The sequence below is a fragment of the Zeugodacus cucurbitae genome, chromosome 5 (assembly GCF_028554725.1).
Source record: "Zeugodacus cucurbitae isolate PBARC_wt_2022May chromosome 5, idZeuCucr1.2, whole genome shotgun sequence".
Classification (NCBI taxonomy): domain Eukaryota; kingdom Metazoa; phylum Arthropoda; class Insecta; order Diptera; family Tephritidae; genus Zeugodacus; species Zeugodacus cucurbitae.
This window is the reverse complement of record NC_071670.1, coordinates 29,497,475-29,523,721: the sequence shown is the minus strand read 5'-3', so window position 1 is coordinate 29,523,721 and position 26,247 is coordinate 29,497,475. Positions and strand designations below refer to the sequence as shown.

Below are 26,247 nucleotides of genomic sequence, written 5' to 3'. Positions count from 1 at the left end.
GAAGCAGGAAGTGGTGCATTAATATGCACACACACTCACCAACTCGTGTCAATAAGTCAACATACTGCAATACGAACGAAAAGTCCTTACGTTGTAATGTCGGCGTGTAACGGGACTGTGTGTGTATGTTATGCTGCGGAGAAGCAAAGAAATGTGAAAAGTGTGGAGAACATAGTAGAGAAATAAAAATGGGGAAACAAAATCCGCGCTGAAGTGGCTTCACTGAATCCTTGTCATATATTCTTTGCCACTCCACTTCAAGCTTTGTCGCTCGGCGCTGTGCGGCAGTAGAAAATCACACAAGAACACGACTTTTGAAAATTAAAAAGCAGCACAGCACACAGCAAACGTAACAAAAACAATCAAAACAACAAAGCCAAAAACAAAAACTGCAGCAAGCAAAGCATTAACCAAAAAGCAGGAGCAGGAGGAAGACATGAGAATTGGTAGAAAAAAGTGAGACAAATTGGAACGCAGTTGAAATATAGCACAATTGCAGCAACAACAAACAACAACAGCAAGTGCAGATACAGCATAATATTCTTAGAGACCAACACAAATATGAAAACACAACTGCCTATGACTAGGTGTCGGAGCAAGGCAGGAGCAACCCCAGAGGCTAAGCATAATACAACTAGCGTTAATACTTGCTGAGGGGTTGCTGTAGTGCGCGGCGGTGGTGCCTGGTGCGGTCGCAAACGCACAGACACATTTACGCCGCCAGTTAACCTCAATACTGACTTAATTGACGTATTCATTTTGTCGTCATCACGATTGCATCACAGCAATTGTCGGCTAGTGCAATGGCGAAACGAGCCGACTGACACGGTTGTTGGACGGCGAAGCAACGATGAGGACGCGCCGGTGTTGATGCTATATGACGCTTGCCTTCATTGTTGCTATTGTTGTTGTTGTTTGCGAAACAGGACAAAAACTTCAACCGAAGACGTGCCTCGAGTAGTGCAAAGGATGTGCGCAAAACTACTCTAATTCAGCATTTTGCTGCCAGAAAAATGATTATTTGCTGCCTTTACAGCCACTCGCCGGTTCTGGCCATTGGTTTGGCCAGCTGGCGCTGAAGCACCGACTGCCCTGTTTTCCCTTCACACACTCCACACACTGATACAATTACGAATGCACGATCCTCTTTGCGAACACATTTTTGGCGCTTCCAATGCGCTGCTGCCTTCAATTATCTATAAGTTGACGTCGACGCCGTCGTCGCCATCGTATGCTATTACCTTTGCCGGTACACATTGGCCAGCAGCAACTTCGTCATCGCCATCGCCGTCGTCATGCCTCAACGCCATCGCCATCACCATCACCAACACCGTCGTCATCGCTGCCGTCATTGGCGGCATAGTCGATATTGTATGATGCTGTTATACCATGGCGCAATTTCTGCGCAACATCCAACCGACAAGAAAACTAATCAGACACATACTTATTACCAGCGGGATTTGTTTGTTTTTCACTCACACTCACACGTACACACACACACGAACGGCGTGTTGCAAAGGTGCATGTTGTGCAGACAAATTCGCGTTGGACAGCAAATATAACACGCGCGTACCGCTGGTGTTAATGCCTTCTGCAAAGTTGTCCAAAATGCGCCACTCAGCGTATGAGTAATCTTCGGTAAAATGCGAAGCACATGAGTACGGAGAGCGCGTAAAAGTCGCTTGAATGCGAGAGGAACAACAGCACCAATTACAGCGGCAATAGTGGGTAACATGCTTAGTAAAATCGAAATGTTATTTGCGCTGTTAGTTCACAGCAGTTTAAATTCATTACGTTACTTGGGTATTTGTACTATTGGCGGATAAATAAAATTGTATTTTGAGAAATTGCATAAAAACTTTGAGAGTATTTAAATTTGGGGATTTATTACAATTATTTCAATTAAAATTTATATTGCAAAAAAAATAATATTTTAATAAATAATGCGAATAAATGTGAATCTATAAAGGAAAATTTTACATTATTTCCCATTTAAAACCATTGAAACTCAACATTAAATTTTGAATGTAAATCTAAAATATGCTTCACATAACGGTATAGAAAATTAGTAAAAAAAAAAATAGTGCTGTCTTTAACTCTTCGTTCTTCGATTTTAAGGGGTTAGGTCGGTTCAGAACTATATACAATCATATATTTCATTTAAACAATTCAGCATATAAAAGATACATGTTTAAACAGTATTTTGTGATTTTTTTATTTAAAAATTTCGTAAACTCAGTCGTTGGTACCTGATCCTCCTTGACGTTTCAAAAACACAAGCTCTTGCCGTGGATAATAAATGACGAAAACAAGAAAATATTGTTCTATAGTGTTCTAGCGGGATCAAGTTGCCTCAAACTAAGAAATAAACAAAAATCATGTGACCTAAAACACTAGCCAGGCGGAAAAACTAGTCGAAAATTCATTGAATTACTTGGAAGGCATCTAAGTAGAAGCTCTCAGAAAATTATGTGCAAGATTAGTCATAAAATTAGTATAGGGGCGAAAAATACTTTCAAATGGTTAATTAAAAATGAAAATATCATAAATGAAAATTGTAAAGTTGACAGCAATATACTTCCTAAAATCCGATTCCTTAAATTCCCGTAAAAGATGATATAACTTAAATAATGGCTCCAGCTCCAAATAGCCAAATAATAAAATATAGGTTATGCTTTACTATACAGAGAGGGAAATGCCCCAAAAATTTACCATTCAAGAAGGCGAATAAACGAACTATACCAAGAGCTGAATATAAAATTATTCATAGACACAATGTTGACGAAGAATATCATATGATATATTTTGAAACAAGATTTTATACTTTCGCTATTTACTTATTTAATGTTATTAAGATAACTCACAATTTGATCCATATATTCGCCATAAAGTCCACAAGAATAACTAAAATTATCATAAATACATACATAGATAGATTTAAATGAAATTCTGTTTGACTTTCTTTAGAATATCAGAAAGCTTTACCGATATTTTCTGTATATATTTGAGTCAAAACCTTTGAGATCCTCGTGTTCGATATCTGGGGCTTTGATAATAAGTAGAAAATATTTAATTGTTTGTATATATATTTATTTTGCGATTATCATTTTGTAGGAATTCTTGCATTTTTATTTCTTATTAGTTGCATAGCAATGCAATTGGATTCTTTGCATCTTGAATTAAAAAATAATAATGCAATGCATATCTGTTACCTAATTATACAGTCAAATATTGTTCCATTAACAGTGGATTAAACTTATTGACGCTGAAAGCACATAATGCCAACATATAGTAAGTTATCTTATACACTGTAAACGGAGAGTGGCTTTCTTCTCAGAGTAAAAGCTCCCTCCCTGCTCTCACATATTTTGCGTCGCTTATGTATGCGTATCGGAGCACCTGGCGAACGAAACAGTTTCGTATTCGTTCGCGGCGTATTTCAACGCTGTTTGTTTGTGTTGTGCTGCAAAGGCATTGCTGCTCTCCGTTTGGTCTTTGTGTGCATTTTGTTCTTATTTGTGAACTTTCTTCAATAGCACGCTCACGCTAGTTCGTCTACCATATTCACTGTGCTAATATTAGCAGAAAGCTGTGCGAGTGTGAAAACGCTTGTGTGTTGTGTGTGCATTTTCCCATCACAAACAATACTGCAACATTCCATCGACACAGAGCCGATCCATGTTCGAGCTGTAGAACAGTTTCAGTTTTCACTTGTGTTTCCGCGTGCACGCACATGTCACGGTAGCTGTGCGCTACTCGTAAGCTTGTCAAGTGCTTAGAGTGTGTGAGTGTTTTAAAGTAGAGTCCAACGTACGAGATGAACAAGAAATTGTGGAACTAATACGACTTTCAATAATCTGTGAATGTGTGTGTATGACTATCTGCCGATGACCGTTAAATAATAGAGTATTCAAATTGTTTGTCACAAACGTAAAAAATACGTTCGGAAACATAATGATGATTCTCAGCAGCGCAGTAAAGTATGCTACAGTGTTTTGTTTCGTATAGACCCAATTGCAACTCTAACTCGTGTAAGGCATAGTTTAATTCAGTGAGTTGTGAACTTAACACTGTCGTGTTTACATGTGCTGTGCATTTTATGCCGCTAAAGTAGTTCTTTTAAAACTTGGATCGGTTAACACTGCCAATTCCTTCACTGCCAACAAGAATAGTAGTCATCCTCAACGCGGTCATACATCCTGTTTGGCTAACAGCGCCGCCACTGTTTAAAGCACTGCTGTTAATGGACGATTGCGAGATCACTGCTGAAGCTAACATTTCGTCGTTTGGCCATTCGGTCATTCGCTCGCCGTCATCGCTGCTAATGCTAGTTCAGCTTCGTGTATTGTAAGCCGTTTTGCAGCGCCAACAGAGTTCGACCCTGCTCACAGGCTTTTCGGGAGAATTCTTTCGTTGTTGGTCTCCGTGCTGCTATTGTGGTTGCCAGTTTGGACTGTTGGGCTTGTTTTTGGGCTTTGCATCGAATTCAGTTTAGTTGAGTGGTGTCGAGTCGCGGTTGATGCATACGAACGGAAGTGCAGTGAAAACCGGAACACGGAAGTTCAAACAATACTTACTTTTATATTGTTAAAAAATAAGTACAGAAACAAAAGTTAATACTTACATATATATCTGTATAAAAATTTGGTTCTTGTGTTCAATGATGATGTCCGATGGAAAGGCATGAAATAGCCAACAGTTCTGTGTGTTTATATTAATGATGCATGACCAAAGCAGTGCCGCTAAGTAAGGCGTGTAATGATTGCGTGCTTTATTATATTGGTCATGGTGTTAACGATTTGAAAATGCTTAAAAATTCATAAGGAGTTTGACAAATTAGATTAAGTGGAAGTGAAATGGATATGCATTGTGAAGAAATAGGAAAGTTTTATTACCAAATTAAAAGAGAGTTCGAGCAGCAAAGCAGTAAGCGTGAGGGGTGAACAGTCTAAGAAAAGGTAGGTCCTTCCCCTGAAAATATAAATGAAAATGAAATGAAATATATTAATATTATTAGATTCGTTATGTTTTCCAATAAACTGTAAAGGCCTTTGGAAATTTGTATTTATGCACCAACGAAAAAATATTAATTTAATTTTATTAAATTTATGTCGGTTTGCAATGAGTACTATTTTGTTTGATTTACTTCATTACCTTATATTTCTCTATTCGCCTTTTTAATTTTTATTCTGCCCAAATTTTCTATTTTAAAAGCGACAAGAAATTATTAGAAACAAAAGTTGTTTCCCGAGCAAATCACGGGAATCATTTTCCTGTGAAAATGCAAAGTTCTGTTCAACTTGGAAACTTTTGCATTACTTCTTTAACAAAAATTGAACTTACAAATTTACAGTTTATTAACTAGTAATACTACATAAAAACCGTATCCATTTTTATCTACCAAAATTATTTTAAACCCCTAAATTTCTATATAATATATTTTTAAACACATATTTACATACATCCATACATGTTCATTATTGTAAAGAGAGGACTTTTAATTTTTGTGTATATTTTTTTAAAAATCTCGAAAAATCTCAAATAATCAATTTTGAATATATTCTAAAGAGATCTGTAACATTTTTTGTGTATCAAATTTATACTTGAGTTTAGAATGACGATACAGAGAATTCAAATTATCTTAAGACTCAGGCCATTTATGTTTTTTTAATTTTGCTTGAGTCGATTCCAAAGATTCTATAGAGCAACAGTGGAATGCATAGCAATATTTGAAATTTAAGCTCGAATTCGCCGTCCGTCATATATTAAACTTACACTTTTCAAACCCAAACATTATTCCGTATAACACACATTTGAGATAAATGAAAATATACCGAAATATAAGCCATGCGTTACGCAACATTTAATTAAAAAGTGTTTATGAACTCCAAAATGTATAGTATGCTGTTCTTTCATATGTGATTTAAGTTCAGTTGAAGTGCAATGTTTTTGTGAATTATTTCAATAAATGATAAGCCTTCCAAGCCCTTTTTTGCGCACTCTGCCTTCCATAAAACACAATGTATTTGCGCACAACCTTCGTCATTTCATTTGATATCTTTCATGGAAATGTAATATGTCAAATGGCTCGCGTGGAAAAAGTTGAAATTTATTAATTAAATGACTTTTTCTGTTTGCGAAATCTATGAAATTAATGATTCTAAAATAATATTTGAATTAAATTTTAACTTTTTTAAAGAAATCGGGTTATTAATTTTTTCTTTCACAGTACAAAGTCTTTGTTTAATTCATAGTTTTAAATTAAAAAAAAAAATAAAATAAAACAATATAAAATAAAATAAAATAAAATAAAATAAAATAAAATAAAATAAAATAAAATAAAATAAAATAAAATAAAATAAAATAAAATAAAATAAAATAAAATAAAATAAAATAAAATAAAATAAAATAAAATAAAATAAAATAAAATAAAATAAAATAAAATAAAATAAAATAAAATAAAATAAAATAAAATAAAATAAAATAAAATAAAATAAAATAAAATAAAATAAAATAAAATAAAATAAAATAAAATAAAATAAAATAAAATAAAAAAAAAAAATAAAATAAAATAAAATAAAATAAAATAAAATAAAATAAAATAAAATAAAATAAAATAAAATAAAACAATATAAAATAAAATAAAATAAAATAAAATAAAATAAAATAAAATAAAACAATATAAAATAAAATAAAATAAAATAAAATAAAATAAAATAAAATAAAATAAAATAAAATAAAATAAAATAAAATAAAATAAAATAAAATAAAATAAAATAAAATAAAATAAAATAAAATAAAATAAAATAAAATAAAATAAAATAAAATAAAATAAAATAAAATAAAATAAAATAAAATAAAATAAAATAAAATAAAATAAAATAAAATAAAATAAAATAAAATAAAATAAAATAAAATAAAATAAAATAAAATAAAATAAAATAAAATAAAATAAAATAAAATAAAATAAAATAAAATAAAATAAAATAAAATGAAATGAAATGAAATGAAATGAAATGAAATGAAATAAAATAAAATAAAGTAAAATAAAATAAAATAAGACAATATAAAATAAATAATTGAATATGAAATTTAAGACCAATTAGAAAGTGAGTCGTATTTATCGTGAATATTATGTGATAATAGGTTCTGTCAGAAATATAGCACTTTCATATAAGTTCAAAACTTTCGAATTTTATTCAGGTCCTTTTAGTTTTAATATGTAAATATAAAATAAATAATTGAATATGAAATTTAAGACGAATTAGAAAGTGAGTCGTATTTATCGTGAATATTCTGTGAGATAATAGGTTCTGTCAGAAATATAGCAATTTCATATAAGTTCAAAACTTTCGAATTTTATTCAGGTCCTTTTAGTTTTAATATGTAAAATCTGGCACTCGCTCTAAGAACCAACCGGAAGCGAAGTTTCGCGCTCACCATTCAAGTAAATGCATTTGAATACCCCTTGGCACAGTAACTCACAATATAATGTGCCACTTAAAGCCCACCATGAAATACAGTTATTGTTTGTTCCTATTCGCAGCTGTACACATATGGAGGCAGGCGAAAGCATGCATACATGTGTGTACTTCTTCAAATTCATATAATAAAGCGCATATTTTAAATTTGGCAATCATGAATGAGGCATACTTTTATGCGTTAATGCTGTTTAAGTACATTTATATTTGGTTGCTCGTGAGCATGTGTGAGTAAATGTATTTTGTGCGGCAAAGAGTGTGACAACAATGGCGGCGTATAACTAAAGCAAAGTGAAATATAAACACAACAACAAGCGCAGAAAATATTAATATAATAACAATAAACGCGGTGAAAGCAGAAGTACCGCACTAACGTTTACGTGCCACTGCTTCAACGTGCCACTGCCACATAACCGCATCCTCTTCGCCCAACAAAATCGTCCATTGCCAGCTTGCTAGCTGTTCTGCTGAACTGCTAGCGCCACTGTTGTTGACGATAATAATAACTGACTATAAAAATTGGCTCATTGTTATTTTATATAATAACGGTAGTTAGTTATGGCGGTATGAAAGGAAAATGTGGCTTAAGTGTATATGTGTGTCATATCGAGCTCAACTATATAAGAGTCCCGACATACATATACCATATGTATGATGGTCACGTTTGTAAATTTGTGTCAAATACATACAAACATTTAGCGTTAAAGTAAATAATGCACTTGTATACAAATTGTCTACTGCTATCGATTCGCAAATGCTCGTATGCAGAAATATTTATGCAAATATGTATGTATGAAAAGATTACAGTGTGCACTAAGGATAGCGTCTAAATGTGTTACTGACATTGTCACGACAACTCAGTTTTTCTAGCGTTTTGTTACATAAACGTAAATTACTCATAAAGCTACTAAAACCCATTTTCTAATGAGATCCATTACCGAAACTTAAAAAAAAATATTTTTTAATATGAATCAAACCGAGAAACACGGGGTCATATAACATAAGGTATAGGTTCTTCAACAAAGATAAATTATCCTTGAAAATAATACAAATATTTCAATTTCTTTTCGAATAGTTCAGTATTAAGATTCTCAAGTATTTATAAGGAACATTTGACTATATATAACTCAAGAATGGCGGGACTGATTTTGATAATCTCTTAATTGTTGACTTCCTCTCCACTCCCAACTATTAAAATATCAGAAATTATTGATATAGAAAGGCATCCAAATATATATTTTAGAAAATGTCGAATTGAAATGGAAGCACAAGTATAAGTATAATTAGAGAAAAAGTAATAACAATTGTCGAATCGATGGAATCAAAAGATTGAATTCACAGAATGTATGGGGACTTATCGGTATATGTGAAAGTTTTTATAATAACCATAAATATTAGAATTATCGAAAAGGTGAAAATTTGTTTTGTGATGTCTTTTGAAAAAGCCATATAATGTAGTTTACGTAAGGACTTAACTGAAACTAAGCAATTCAGGTTCAATCCATGAATTATTATTACTTTTATTATTCATTATTTAATCTATCTAAATGGCAGCAATCATGGACTATAAGACGCCTGACCTGACGATAAAGAGTTTGCCATATTAACTAATTTATATAAGAAAATATTCTTAATTGCAATATTCGACTTTATATGTGTGCAAAGTAATGATTGTATAATATCGCTCAATTTTTTACTAGTTCTTATGTATTTATTATTTTCACTTAGATGCGATGTATATTTTGAGTTTTTCTCTATAAAATAAAGACTTTTGGCCTTTTTTTAAGCCAGCAAGTAACATCTGCATTCATTTCTGCCAAATCTATAATACACACTTCACTCATCGAAATATGTCCTGTTGTTGTGAGAACATCAAATAAAGTATTATTTAAACTTCAAATCACAAAGTTCTACCTTGAAATACACTTTTCTACTAAAAAAAGACCAGTAGACTTTAAAAACGAATTCATTGTATTTAACTGTACACTCATACGCATACAAAGTCTCGTCTGATTCCTAATTAAGATTTTAATATTATTAATTATTCCACTCGTATTGTGATATAATTTCATCGCACTTTCTAAGTGAAATTTTGAGGAAATTACCGCCAACTTATCACATTACTTAAATAACGAAGGCATTATATTTCACTACTCGTAATTTCCTTTATTTTTCATTTTCTCTATCGTTGTTTGCATTTTTTATCTGTGTTCCTGTGCCACTGCCTCGTTTCGGCCTATCTGCGCGTTCGTAAATTTATATTTCTCTTCCTTTGTAAGGTAGGCGGGCGTCTCGTCGCTTTCTTATATGTTAATATGTGTGTTTTTTTTTGTTGTCATTGTAACTGCTACTGCTCCAACGTTGCCGTTGTAACAGTACTTTTGTTTTTTAATTTTTTATTTATTTTATGCCTTATGTTGTTTCAACTGACGTTGCCCTACTTTAAATGGTCGCTAGCTGGGTCGATCTGTCCGGTGCATACAATTTGGCGGGCAGTATGTGGACGATAAATGCGCCAGGGCGTGTGGTGGCGCTTGTGCTGGCTTCTATAGGTCGCTGGGTTGACTGACAGACTGACTAAACGGCAGGTTAACTAGTCACAGCAATTTTTCGATGGAAGGGTTTGTGGGGCTTAACTCGGACGAATGGAGGCTCGTGCACACACACACACTCAAATACACTCCACATTGAGCCACATTGTTTTAGAAATTGTTGCTGATTTTTTCGGTCGTTCCACTATCGAATTGTTGGCGGCACAACCAACGCCACCTTTATGAAAAGCGACAACAACAATAGCATTGCCACAGAGTGTTGCGTTCCATACACAAATACTTGCACAATTCACATGTATTTATATTGTGCACTCTTGTGGGTGTGTATGTGTGCTGCAGTATATTTGCCATATGCAAAGCAAGAATTGCAATAATGTGTGCCGAACCAAGTTGAAGCGGTGGGTGGAGCGGAGTAAGTGAAAATTTTCCACATAAGTGGAAAAGCGTAAATGATGTATTACAAAAACAAAATAAATATTAGAAGAAAGCAAACGATAGTCCACGGTTATGTTAGTTTTCCATGCCGCCAGCTTACATACTTTAAAACTAACGCCTCAGCAGTTCCCCTCTAGCGCTGCAATTCACTTCAGTGCCAGTCAAAGCTGCTAATTTTATATATATCCATATGTATGCAGCTGTTTATATGTATAATTGTATTTTTTTAAAGAGAATACAATCCAGCTGCGCTCGTACATACATAGGCAACGGTAACTTGTATGGGTTTAGTGCAACATTGTTTGTTGACGAAGATTCGTACACAATGTGGGATCATTAAAGTGGTGGGCCGGACAGTGGGCGTTGTGGTGTTTTTGTTGCATAATAAAATAGAATAAAGCCATCAAGAGTGCATGAGTGACATAGTGTGGTAGTAATGCCACATTATGGCCAACACACAAGCGCACATTTTTCGAAAATTATGTGTGTGTGAGAGCGTGCATGTCAGCCACATGTTTAGTGTAGTAGTGTTAGCGCGTGCACTTCCTTTCTTCTCTTCGTGAGCGCAACTTTTGACAATTTTGTTTGAGGCCATTTCCTTTCATTTTGCAAAGTGCACATGGCGTGGTAATTTGCAAATTTGTTCTGCACGAAAATCACTGACACACAAACGAGTTATCTGCATGCAGTCATGCTATTTGACTGCAGTAATGCAATTTCAAATAAGTTTTTATAGACTAGTGTCTACTATTTGCATTTTAGTTAATGCGTCATCTGCCGCATGATTGGCTTCGGGGATCCCAATAGCTATTTATTAATGTTAAATTGTTTTTTATTAATTAAAAATAAATATAGAACACATTAATAACCGATATTATAATAACCGACATTTACTATATTCTATTATAGTTTTCCACGCAAATTTTGCCTTGCTCCTATTACAATTCTAACTTCTAACTCTTTGTTTTAATTTCCTAGTTTCTTGCATATATAAAAACTTTTGAACAGTTTAATTAAACTAGAAAATAATAAATATGTAAATAAGCCGAAATCCATCGATAGTTTATTGAAAATTGAAAGTAGGCCCTTATCAATTTGCTTTCAGTTCTAAGATTCTAAATTTTAAAATGATTCCTTTCATCTCTTAATTTTTTACATTACTCCATTTTCAAAATCCTTTAAATTATGAACAAAAAAAAAAATACCAACTTGAATCCATTGTGTTAATATGTTTAATTATGAGTTGATCAACCGAGGATCAGTCAAATGTTTTCTAGCCTCTCACAAACAACATGGAAATATAATATTTACGAGATCTCTTCAAATCAAAAAGTTTATTAAACAAGGTAACAAGGAGCAATTTTTGGTACCAAATAACCATATACTACGTATGACCAATTTATATCGAAAATACCGTTAATCTTTCACTACCGTTGAGAGTATGTGTCCCAGCAGAAATTCAAAAATTCTACTGAAATGCAGTTCACTCTCTATTTGATTAAGAAAATATCCCATTGGTAGTTCTACAAATTTTCTGTTTCGGGTCATCTGTTATTGGTTCATTTGATTTCGTTTTTGTTATCTTACTAGATATCTTATATAGTCACAAAAATTTACTAATTTTGTCTAAATCCAAACAGGTAGTGAAAATGTCAAAGTTGGACATATCGATCGTTTTAAAAATCTGCCAGTTAAACGAAAGCCATTCTATTTAGTATATAGCAGAGCTCTTAAAATTATTCGAATAAACTGAAAATCGATTATTCGAAAATTCAGTTTGTAACCGTTCGTATGAATAATAACCGATTAATACTATTCGAGTGGTAGTAACATTGCGACTATTTGAATAGTCGTTCTACTGCGATTATTCGAACAGCTGCTCTGCTGCGACTATTCGAATAGTTGCCCCGCTGCGAGAATTTGTATAAATGAAATATTTTTGAAATCCAAGCAGCATTTGATTTTTGTGCGAATATTATTATTCGAATAATGTCCTATCCGGTTACTCCGGTTAGAAAAATACAAAAAACTCTAGTATATATTAAATTGAAGTATGGTTGTGTATTTCAATAATAATTTAATATAGATATTTGGTATGATGCACATTTTATAAAACTTACTTTCTTAAGTTGAAGATTGTCATAGCCGCACATTTAAAATAAATATCTATTTATCTATCTATCTTATACGTAATCTCAGACTAAAAATCGGTGTTAAAGATTTATGCAAACTCCTACATATAGTATATTTAAAAAGAAAAGATTAGATCTAAGTAAAAATCGTTGAAATAATGTTACTACTTAAAACTACTTAAAAAGCAATAAAGATCAAAACTATAGCTCCAGAAGTATAAAATGAGTGATACGTGATACATAACTTTATATTAGGATCCCCACTGAATATATTAAAGTTATAGAGTTCTAGGATAGCAATTTTATAACTTAAACATAACTTCTTTCGGAGTTTTGAATATCTTAGGTTTCGCTTAATATCTTCTTCAGTCGCCATGTCGTCTTCATAATCTAAAGGTAGTAATTAAAGGTCGTCTTGCTATAGTCTTTGTTGTTACAGTGTGATTTACGAAGTATCTATTGGTTACATAATAGTGAAAATTCTACAGAAATTGGCTTTCAATTAATTAACTTTAGTGGATGAGAGATTTCGGTTCCATTCGTTTCCATGAACCAGGGAAATTGACCCGAGTATATATTAATTAGCAGGCGATAAGTACTCTAAGTGCTTTGTCGACTCTTGAAAGCCTGTGGTATCTACACTTAGAAGTTTGCGACATCAAAAAGGACTGGCGATTTTAGTTGTTCAAGTGAGATCCATAGGATCAACCTATCCTAACAGTTGTCTAATAGAAGAATAACAATGTGGAATATAAAAATATATTTATTTAAAGTCTTAATTCACTGATACATACATATATTGTTGGTTCGATAAACTTAATTACTTCATGCTGTTATTTTTCCTGTCCATACCTTTTACGTTTGTTCGCACTTCAACCTCAACGCGTACACGAAGTTTTAATACATTAATTTTCACATTTACCCAACTAACTTATGCCACCATGTTTTTTTAACTTCTCTCATTTTCTGCACTTTTTTGTTTTTCTTACAGCTAAAAGAGTGGCATACGTGCGGAGCAGCATTAACTGAATCGGAATTGAATTGAAAAGTTTTAATGTGTGCTTGTTTTGTCTTCACCAACATTTGGATTTCATACTCGGAAAAGTTGAAAGCACAATAAAGAACTGCAAAAAGACTTTGAGTGTAAATTCAGAAACAGCAGAGAATTGAAAAGAGAATTGCAACGACAACAACATCAACCACTAACCGCACTTAAGCAGGTAAATAATAAAAGTAATTAAACAAAAAACCTAAATTGAAAATATCAACTATATGGGATTGAAACAACAACAATAACTTTTGAAAATAAACGAAGCTCAATAGACTGAAATAGAGTCCAAATATTTTACCGTAATGCAATGCAATTAATTAAACATATCATTAAAAATATATTCAACACGAAAAGATAAAGCTAAATGAAAACACCACTTAACATAAATATAATAGCAGTTTACCCTTTTAGTGCAATAAATAGCTTAAATATAGAGGATAATTCAAATATCTAACATAACATACGAAATTCATATTCACATTTAACGAAACTTCACCAAAACTATTGGGATAAAGAAATTCGAATACAATTCGACGAAGCAAATAGATAATAATACTTGTACAATTCAAGCTTATAAAATTACTGAATATTAGAATTATGAAATTTTCGTAATAAACACTCAAACACTACAATTTATTGCATTTAAATAAATACAAACAACAATAAAAGCAATCCAACCAAGAAATTCCAGCAAAATATTTGGAAACAATGAAATGTGCGCGAATATAAACAAGCAGAAATAAATTAGAAAAACAAAAACAACGACACGAAACACGTTTTTAAAACTTTGGCTCCAATTGAATTCGCTCAACCAAACACAAAATACTAAAAAAAAGAAAACTATAAAATGGAAAATTGTTGAATGGAGGTGTACAATTGAGTTTTAACTGAATCGAAAATACGACAGGATTTGATAAACAAACATGGCTTATAAACACAACAAACGGAAGAGTTTGGCATTGCAGCTGAAAACAACAATAACAAGTGGAGTAACGGTCACAACCGTTAAATCATTAACACCAATAACAAATTGAAGGAAAATTAAATTCTCGTGTAAAGATAATAAAAATAACAAAGGTAAAATAAATGAAAAATTAGCATAGCTAGTTGCTGAAAAAATCGCAAAATATTAAAAAAAGTATTGACTTCACCATTCTTAACAAAAAAAACAGTAAAATGTGCAGTTCGGTTTACGCGTGTGTCGATATGAACCAACTAAAATCAGAATAGAACAAGTGTGAAGTACAAAATAAGCTCATTAGCAGAGCTACTATAAAAACAACAGCGAAAACAATAAACTTAGTGCGCTTAGAAGTGTTGGCATATGAGCTTTAGAGCGCTTCAGAACATATCCATACGCATGAGGAGAATCTCTTATTTGTGCGGCTTTTAAATACACAAATTGCGGAAATTTATTCATTTGCATTAAGAGGTGAGTGGAAATAGTTAACTGTTAATTCACTAAATACCAAATTTTTCCCATATTTTCTTATTTGTTGCTGTGAGTTATGGTTTTTGGGATTATTGAAAACTGTTTACAATTGCATTGAGATGTGCAATATTTCCGAATTCGTGTAGCCAAATCATTATGCTTGATTTTCGATTTGTTAAATGTTGCCTCAATTCAATTTCATAGCATTCAAAGAAATCCAAAGTTGAACTTGGAGACTTGGTAATGTTGTGATAGATGAAGCGATGCTTAAAACAGTTTGGTTCACCTTCAGATCGCATATGCTGAGTATTAGATTTTCGTTTCGTTGAGTTTTGTGTTCCTAATTATGAAGGAAGAAGTTGATTAAATTAGTATGAATTTAATAAATGTTTCTAATCTTACATAGAATTATGTGTCTATAGTTCAAATATAAAATAAAATTAAATAATAACTAAATTGGAACGAAGTTTTGACCCTTAATTCCAGGTTAGTATTTTATATAAATTTGGGATATGAAATCTTCTTAATCCATTATTTTTGTGCTGGATCTTTTCATCATCAGGCGACAAGGCTTTATTAAAACACGAAATTAAATTCCTCCCTTTGTAACAAAACTCCTGCCAGCGTTACTTTAAGATCAACCAAGGTCAAGGACTTTAGTTAATAATTTATTGATGTGCTTTAAATACTTTAATTTAATTAAAACTCAATAAATAAAATATAACTCGTGAAATTTTTAAAATAGTTTCTTTATTTTGAAATTATTTTTTATAAACTAAATATAATAACAAAATCTTTACGAAGAATTCGGTTTAAACTTGATAAAGTATTTACAAAATTTGGTTTAAAATATTGGTTCTTAAATGTAATAAAAGTTAAAAAGTTAAATGTAATAAGTTAGTACAGGGTTCATCTCTTAATACAATTTTAAATACACTATGAATGTTATTTGCTAAAAGAGTTTATATACATACAAATTATTTTTTTGACTATATTTAGTTGTTTATATACCTGACTTCATGACTATTAGATAATTATGATATTTGTCAATTAAAATTAACCAATTTACTGACGATAAATATTAAAAAAATATGAAGTAATTACCAGGAAATGTAGGCTTTTATATTTATCCAAAGGCATGCATGGATACTATGAAATATTTCTATATTTCATATCTAACGTGTGTGCACAATTTTAATTGGAATTATAAATTTGTGAAATAAATTGGAAAGGAAGGAAATTAAATGAAATTGCGTTGCAGCTGAAGCTTATTTTGAAGTTTTCATATACACATATTTACACGCAATCACTGGTCGAATATCGAAATCGACTACTAGAATGTTAATATAAAGGTATGCTATTTGCACACGACAGCGTTAAATACATAAATACATATGTTAAATACATGCATATATGGCATGAAATATTTAATTTGAATTCGAGTATTAATAGACTGCAGTAACGGAGTGGGTTGGATGTGCCGAAGGATCGAAAATAATATGGAAACACAAAAATCTGTATTCCAATTTACAAAAGTTAAGACTTTTGTTGGTTTTAATATGGTTTCTTCTTTGAAATATTACTAATATTGCTTTTTGGCAAGTTGAAATTGTATAAGTATTTAAATAAGTCTAAATTGTTGAAGACGATCCATATGTATATATGTTATATTTTTGCTATGATATGAGATATTGAATATATCTGGAAATCAATAAATTTTTTTTAAAAACTAGATATACATGGAACCTTTAACATTAAGTGGTTTTTAATCCAAATAGATTCCATTTTCATAACTTCGCCCATACTATGCGTATTAAAATATTTATTCATACAATTGTGTTATCTCACTAATTTTACAAAAATTCAACTAAACTCGTGTATATACCGATGTGATTTCTATCGAATACGATTCTTAATTCAATTGGCGTCTTGCAACAACATATGCCCTCGGATACAAGTAAAATAATAAGGAAAAAATAAAATTATAATGTGGAAATACAGATGAGTATCTAGATTTTGATTTTATGTTGAACACCTGTGTTTATTTTTGTTCTTACTGAATATGTGAACTAATAAATCAGAAATTTTATCATAAATAGTAAAAATATATATAAATTGAACGAAAACAAAGGTGAGACAAAAGTATTAGTAGCTGTGCGAATAAATGAGAGATTGGGAAAATTAAATTTTGAGATTGTTTTATATATTTTTGTATTTTCTTAGATAGTATCATCATATATTATCAATATGCATACTTTTTATGTTTGATACTTTGCATGAACTTTCTAAATAAATTAATACGAAACTAATTCTATATTTCCACACACCAAATTAATTGAATACATAAAGATTATAATTGAGAAATCATTTGTTCTTTTCCGCACAGCCGGCTGTATCCGTAGAGTAGAATTCCAGTTTCAACTCGATTTGTATTCGATTAAAAATAATTTTCTTTGGTATTGTAAATCGATCTAAATCACCACACTAATCGAGCAAAGGCTGGTTAATTGATCATCAACTCCAGTGCGAAAAAGCCTCTACGTTTACTAAATCTATTATTGCACTATTGGATTTGTAAGATTCCCTATAATTTCACTTAAATCACACATAGAGTGATCATAGTGTAAATTGGATACAGATAACTCAAGCATTGTTGAAGATATCTAGATATGAAATTGATCTGCACTTACATCGATCCTTATGTAGTACATTGATCAATATGTGAGCCACCTTAATGATATTAAGAGTGCGTAGTTTCTGGAATGTAATATAGTTTGGCGTCAAAAGTCCGCAGTTCGCTTCATATGTACTATACCTGTCAGTGCTACATTAGTTATCTCAACAACATTTTGTAAGTTAGATTTTTTATATAAATTTTTATACAATCGCAACAAACTTGCTAAAGAGAGTATTATAGTTTTGTTCACATTTGTAGTTTTGTCATTATTTGTAAGTCCTAAAACTAAACGAGTGAGTGAAATCCGCATGTCTGGCGTGGCTCGCCCTCTATGGGTCAAAAACCATGTCTCAGAAACTATTCGACCAATTTCAATGAAATTCGGTTCATAATATATTCTAACTTCCCAATGATATGTTATGAAAATAGGCCAGATCGGTTCACAACCACGTCTACTTCCCATATACCAGAACTTTGAAATCGATCTGAAACGTTTACTTTACAATATACAAAGTAAGCACTAGTGCAGATAATGGAACAGAACTTTGTACAAATACTGCATTTATAGTGAGGCATCGCTTTACTAAAAATTGGACCATAAGAATTCAAGGCCCCTTGTATCGAACATGAAGAGCTCTGAGCTTCGAATAGTTTTTTTTACAAATTTAGATAAGTCTCTCAGATATTTTAAAGAAATTCAGAGAGAATATTTTTCTTTTAATAATATGTCTCCGTGTCAAAAATGAGTGAAATCGGATCATAACTTCCCCTAGCCTATAACTTCTCCATATACCTAATATTTTCTTTCTTTCAAACTTTCAATGGACTTTATACCACATATATGCCGAATATGTGAGTCAAATTGTGTGTTATATTAATAAAATGAAATAAATGAATTGCGAGAGTCTTCTTTTTTTGCTATATTATGTACAAGCATCTGTGCTTCTAAGTTATTAGAAAATCGTCATTGACTTATTTTTGCTTTTCATTATACGAGTAGTGTTTAAAATTAAAATTTTCGCGGGTTTGGATAATCGCTGTATTATTTTTTTGTCTGTAGCAATCGCTACGGTGTTTTTATGAACTTGGTGAAAGCTCACCCTTGGTTGCTTCTTTGGAAGTCTTGGCCAAAACCAATATTGTAACGATGTGCCATCATTCATATTCGCCTGATATGATTCCGTGTGACTTTTTCCTATTTTCTAAAATAAAGAGAACCTTAAAGCGCCTTCGTTTTACAAGCATACCATAAATCGCTGAAACAGCCAAAGGCTATCCCAAAAATGTAGTTTAATATGGAATGGACACTGTGTTAAAGGTGACAGCATTAATCTTGACGAAAACAGATGTTTTTTTTAAGAAAAGTCCCGTTATTTTTTGAACATACCACGTATATATACTTATACATATAGCTGCATTGTAAATCTTGCTCCGCTTACGCCGTTGCAAACAAATGCTGAACACCCTGTGTGCAACATGTTGCTTTTGGTAATAAAATGCTATACATACAGATCAATGCACTAAATTACACAAGTAAACAGAAGCTGTTCTATTTTAAGTGTATGGATAGCAAACAATATTCAATGGCCAATGGCACAGAAGCGCCACTGAAATTGATGGCCTGCCTGATCGAATATTGATCCACATTCGATACTAATTTGAAAGGTTCTATTCGGTACTAAAATATCGAAATTTTCTTAAAACATCGTTCCACATCCAAACATATGGAGCGAGTGGAACAATTGCGATCAAAAGCTACCTTTTTGAACCGTAGAAGGGAGGGAGGGAGATACTATTAGTCTTACGGGGTAAAAAATTTAACAAATGTGCAATTGAACTTCAATATTGTAGTGCAACATTTAAAAACTGATTCCTAAACTATTGAACATATATGTATTAGATAAGAGGGGTTTGATTTCAACAAAGTTGATCGCCGTCCAAATTTTAGCCAGCTAACTTCCAGGTATTGAAAGTAAAATATCGGGTCGTATACTTTTTGTATTTGGTGCGGACATTGGCATCACTAATCAAAACAATCGGAACAGTAATCACAATTTATGCATGTACATATGTATACCAGTATACATATTTACAATTGTGTTACAAATCGAATGTATACAAGCGTGAATAATCGAATAGGAGTAAACAAATGATATTAGCCTTTATATATGTAGCATGCATCTCAACAATGCAATTTTAACAAGCGGATATAATCCTACATGTCTATTTATAGGAAAGGTGTGCTTGAAATAATATTAGTGTCGCAGGCGTAGTGAATATTAATTGTTTTGCTTTTGAATTACATTCATTGTGCGGCACATTGTCAATATGTACAAAGCTTAACAGCACTGCTATTAACGCTATGTTCAATGCTGACGCAGCGCTGATGAACTAAGTACTTGTGGCTTATTTGAGATATTTTAACTTTACTGATTATGTAGATGCGAGTTTAAATTTAGTTAATTTCTCCCTGAAATTCTACAAGACAGGAAAACGTCCCACATATATTTCTTGCAGAAAGTGGTTTTCAATTAAAATTATAATTTTTTTGGCATGAGCTGATTCATAGCAACTTGAAGGACATGATTAAATATACAAATTGCTTATATATACGAAATACAGTCTGCTGAAAAGTTGGGCTCCAGTAGATGATTCATTTTATTTGCAAAGTAGTTTAGTAGTACGAACAATGTTCTTCATAAGACACTGAGAGATCAAGTACTCATAATACTTCCTTACAACTTTTACAAATATCTGCCATTGTGATATCATTTACAGCGGCCTCTTATGAAAAATATTTGTCCGTTATGACAGCATAGCTCCTAGCTGAAACATTTGAAGAGAAAAAAATACTTGTTTAGCTAAGGCTTAGCTCATGGCAAAGCAAAACATAAAATTGTATTCAATATAGAGTTTTACGAAAAATTAGGCTACAATTTGACGGATTTCCTTTTTTGCTTTTAGTTATTGTAATTGAATAAAAAATAATGATTCCAAGTTCTTTTAAATTCGAAGTCCTGTCAAAAAAATTCTTCAATGTCGGTTTAATAGATCTCAGAAAATCCTGAGCCTACAACGGAAAAAAAATTATGTAAACTTTTGGGTGAGAATGAAACAATTTCTTCAGGCCCTTAATGGCAAATAACCTAATTTTTTATCGTTTTGTTTTATAAACCTTTATGCCTATATTTGCTGAAGCTGAGAATTGTCTGGTTTTGCTGCTTTATCGCCACTTATTTCTCTAAATACTACATATATGTATATAGTTATCGTAATCAATTCGTTCTATCATCTTGAACAATTTATTTTGTGATATGGTTGATTGAACTTATCTCAAATGCTTTCAACTGCAGCTAGTATACCCAAGTTTAAAATTTGTAGAGAGGGCAGCGCTGCAGCGATATTCTTTGATATACGCCCTGTGACAAATGTAGTAAAATTGGTGGAACGGTGTGACACGAGTCTTGTTGATAGATGCACACGATTTCAGCACAGTACAAGTCACATGCAGCTGCATCACACCATTTATTCGTTATAATAAAAAAGAGGAAGTTAAGCTAGCTATTTAAGTGCTTGAAGATATGTTTGTATTGACTTGTGGATTTTATCTTGTGGCCATAACTCTCCGCCGCATTTCATTGTTAATTTTTCATTTTCATTTTATTGGATTATTTTACAGCACATTAACCGAAACAAGAGCATTAGAATTGAAACACAGAATGAGGAAATTCTCAACGAAATTTGTGTGTATTTTTAAATCACACAAAGTTATTTTCGTGTAAATAATGTGGCAGCTTACAGCTGGAACCACACCAGCAGCACTTTTTCAATGGCACACTTCGTACAATGTCGGGAGCACGTTTGTTTATTTTTGTTCAAGTTTTCAACCCATTTATAAATATGTAAATTTTCTCCTCATCTCAAACGTACAGAAAATAATAAAAAGTTCCAGCGTTTCCTGTGGTGTGACGACAAGTGGTATTGTTTGTACTGAAAATAATCACAATATTGATTCACTTAAATCAAACTTTTAATAATGTAGCCGCAATTATAGCGGGAATTATATGGGAATGTGTTAAAAATTCATAAAAAACACAAAAAAAATATGTTTTTTTACTTTTATTAATACCTCAAATAATTCCACAAATAATACAAGAGCTAGTACAGCAATTTAGTACACCTGCTCATGAAGCATGAAAATACAAGCGTACTTACATACATACGAACATTCGGTTGAGTTTCCATTTTCAATTTCAGCACTTCTGTGTTTTATTTGTGTGTTTCGCATTTTATGTATAGCGAAAAGTTGATGTGTGCCTCGGTCCGCTTTTGACCCTTAAGCTGCTTACGGCATTAAATGTTTCAGTAGGAACGATAAAAGGTTGCACCTAAAAGAACTGTAAAGCTGAAGCTGCTACCACTGTTACAACTAGCAGCTGCATTTGATTGGCGCTTGTGGACTTAACACGCAACCAAGCTTTGAGTACATTTATTTAATTTTCAGTTGAATTAAATTTATAAAAAGTTCAGGCATAATCAAGCATATCAAACTTAAACATTTATACATCGACGCACCGTTATGTACACATTTATTACTTTATTTGTGAGAGCATTTCGTTTTTCGGGATTATGAAAAATTTACATATTTACATACGTATGTGTTCTTTATAGAGACAATGAAGTGTTAAAAATATTAAAAATTAAATTTGTTTTTATTCATATATTGTATATTGGCAATCGGTTATTATTTAATTTGGGAACCATTTTAATTTGAGTTCAAATTTAATAAATCAGTTATGTACATGTGTACTTTCTCGACTAAGTGAACTAGACTAATCTGTGCTTATTGAGAAGCCGAGCATAGTTTTTAAATACTTGCTATATTTGTGAACGTGATTAACATACTTTATATAATTTTATAATTTCAAAAAATACTTAAATGAAAACCCTTATTTTTGAGTGATAAAAATATCTATGTACAGTGAAACCTCTACTGGCGGACAGCTCTAAGAAGTGGACCCCTGTATTAACCAGACAAAAGTTTTACGTTGCGGTTTCAGAACAAATTCCACTCTAACAACCGCACACTCTCATGACCGGACGTGGAGACTTTTCTTACTACTTTTTATTTCTATTACCTCTCGTATGCGGACGCGGACCTCTCGATAACGGACAAAAAACTCGAATTATTGAACGAAAGTGTAAAGCAAACAGAAAAAAACCTCTGATAAGTGGACGTTAAGCTCTAATTTGCGAACAACGTAGAACAATAATTGAAATAAAGGTCGAGTAACTAACTATTTTCGAAAGCTTAGATGTCTCGTGGAATTATATATGAGTTGCCTCTCAGAAGAGAAGAGTTTTAATAGTTTAACAACCTACTCTCGAGATTTTAAACCAATTAACATAAAGTTGATCTTCCTTCCTGCTAATGGAACACTGGTTTGGCAGCCTCTCGATCAGGGCATTTTACAGAATTTTATATATCACACATATTTTGACAAGAGGAGAAGAAATTTCAATGAAAAAATTATGCTGTATATTTTAGTAAGACTCCTTGGGACAACGTAATAATGGAAACAATTAAAATCTGTTTTCCGAAAGAGTGTGAGTGAAAATTCTGACTTTGATAACAATAACGCTATTCCCATATCAACGTTATCGGCTTAAATATATTTTTAATGAAAATCAGCAAATTCCAAATTCGGAAAACTTTTTGTTAATCGACGAAATTATCAATACTTAAAACAATAATATTGACATTGTCATTGACTACTATACAAGTAAGGAAGGGCTAAGTTCGGGTGTAACCGAACATTATATACTAACACAAACCATATATTTAATGTTATTAGGTACATAAACACATCGTTCCCCATATTCGCCATAAATTCACAAGAATATCTAAAATCATTATATAGGTATAGTATAGGGGATGGTGTAATTCCTATACCCATTTCGCCCATTTTCATCACAAAGCCAATATTATACGATCACTTAATTTTGATAAGATATCTCACATATTAACCGATATATGCTGTATAAAGTACACCGGGAGTTTGAAAACTTGTGTATGGTATATGGGAACTAGAGGAAATATTGGTTCGATTTTGTTAATTTTTGGCACAGAAGTAAATAGTTAGAAGAAACAAATCTCTTTTGAATTTATTTTGAATGTTTGAGAGATTTACCGATATTTTCGATAAAAAATTAGTCAAAGGCTCTGAGGTCTTCATGTCCGATCTATAGTCCGATTTCGGTTATTATACCGGCTATGCTACACTTGAAATACAGTATTTATGCAAAATTTTGTTTCGATATCTTCACTGGTGTTTAACTTGTCTATTGTAAAGTGAACGAATCAGTTAGTCTTTAAAATTTTGGTATATGGGAAGTAAAAGTGGTTGTGAATTGATTTTGCACATTTTCAAACTATATAATGTGGATGCCAAGGAAATGGTTCGAACCGGATTTCGTTGAAATTGGTGGAGTATTTTCCCACGGACCCACTCCCAATTCTAATTTGGTAAACTTCTTTCTTTACCATGAAATTTAAGGTTTCTGGTGTTTTTCCTTATTGAATTAAAGCACTTTTAGTAGTTTTCAACATAACATGTGTATGGGAGGTTGGCGCGGTCACGCCCACTTTTCCAAAAAACATTTATCCCAATATTCACTACTGAAACTTTAACTGAACATAATAAAGGTGCGTACAAAATCTACAAAAAACAAGGTAAGAAAAAACATTAATTTGAAAAAAATACAACACAAATTAGCTTTTATTAATATTGGAACATAAAGTATATACCTTTCACTTAAAAATACATTTAAAATCTTTCAAATTCAAATTCAGGACCGTAAATATTCGACAGACCACTTTGAATTGCACCTTTAGTTGTGAAGTTTTCGCTGCGCTATGAAAATGAACATGTACTTACGTCTTCGATTCTATTTTTAGAAAGTCCCGTTAGATTTCCAAATAAAAATGTTTTACCATATAAAATGTTGGCCATTTTAGAGACAATTCGTTTACATTTTGTCAAAATATTTTGTTGCCGATTTTTTAATTTTTGGCCTATGGGCGGAACCACTTTGCAATGGGGCTAATAATGGATAAAGTTCGATCGCATTGCAGTTAGGGACTCTTTACCTCTTTTCATCAACAAACAAATTAAATATTACTGGTTCATGGTTTCATTATGATACACCACATATTTATCTATTTATGATGAAGATAAAGTTTAAGAAATTCATTGGTTAAGCTAACTCGTATTCCGATACTTTTATAATAAATTTAGATCAATAACGGAACGAGAATCTGCTGTATACACGATCTTTAACAATTTGTTACTTCTTTCTTTTATATCTTGTACTTTCGTGGATCTCCTACCGACCAGATGGTAAAACTTAGCAAATTTTAAATCATGCTCGCATCTTTTTCTCTTGACATACTCTTTCCAGCGAAGCTTAGCATCTAGGGTGATTCCTAGGTACTTAGCATTATTGTCCCATTTATATAAATGGGATGGTATGATGGTTTTTTTTTAAGTAAAGTCTACGTGCATTGATTTGGAATCGTTTAATTTCATGCGACACTTGGAAGCCCATTTAGTAATTGCATTGACTGCTGTTTGCACTCGAAGGGTAGATTTTGAGGTTGACTCTCCTGCTGCTAACAGGGTTGTGTCATCTGCAAACGTCGCTGTCACATAACTTGAATCAGTGGGGATATCACTTGTAAAAAGAAAGTAAAGCATTAGTCCCAACACGCTTCTCTGAGGAACACCCGCTTCTATAGGTTGCAAGTTTGAGTATGCATCCACTTGTTTTATGAGAAAGTATCTTTCTTTGAGGTAGGAAGCAATTATTTCGCTATATTGATATTGTTTGGGTAGACCCGAATGCCAAACTCTATCAAAAGCCTGACACACTTCTAAGAAGGCCGCAGAACAAACGTTCTTTTTGTCCATAGCATTTTCAACGAAATTAACGACTCGGTGTACCTCGTCAATTGTTGAATGATGATCACAAAAGCCGAACTGATGTACTGGTATAAGGTGTTTTCGATCCGTTATTGATTTGAGCCTCTTTATGAGAACATTCTCGAAGACTTTCGATAGAGCTGGCAGCAGCGATATTGGCCTGTAAGATGTGACATCATGTAGTGGTTTACCCGGCTTAGGTATCATAATAACTTCAGATACTTTCCAAAGCGATAGAACGTATCTTAAGTATAATGCGTTGTTTACAATGTTTAAAATTTTTATACTCTCGCAACAAAAGTATTATAGTTTTGTTCACATAACGGATGTTTGTAAGTCATAAAACTAAACGAGTTAGATATAGGGTTATATATATCAAAATGATCAGGATGACGAGGCGAGATCGAAATGCGGATGTCTGTCTGTCTGTCCGTCCGTCCGTCCGTCTGTCCGTGCAACGGATAACTTGAGTAAAAATTGAGATTTCTTAACGAAACTTGGAACA

General features: G+C 32.2%; 1 protein-coding gene and 1 long non-coding RNA gene across 3 annotated transcripts in view; one reads left to right on the top strand and one right to left on the bottom strand.

Moving 5' to 3' along the window:
• Nucleotides 1-3,090: 3,090 nt before the first annotated feature.
• On the bottom strand, nucleotides 3,091-6,200 carry LOC128921876 (uncharacterized). 2 transcript variants are annotated; one of them, XR_008471194.1, is made up of 3 exons: nucleotides 4,896-6,200; nucleotides 4,625-4,808; nucleotides 3,091-4,576 (listed from the first exon to the last, which is right to left on the bottom strand). It is a non-coding gene; the product is annotated as an uncharacterized LOC128921876 (long non-coding RNA). The 2 variants fall into 2 exon arrangements; XR_008471195.1 differs by having other exon boundaries at nucleotides 3,091-4,473.
• Nucleotides 4,801-26,247, top strand: part of LOC105217134 (innexin shaking-B) — a 269,087-nt gene continuing 247,640 nt past the window's right edge. The window contains exons 1-2 of the mRNA XM_011191988.3: nucleotides 4,801-4,958; nucleotides 13,592-15,083. The gene's annotated coding sequence lies outside the window, so the exon portion shown is untranslated. The remainder of the gene's footprint in view (nucleotides 4,959-13,591; nucleotides 15,084-26,247) is intronic.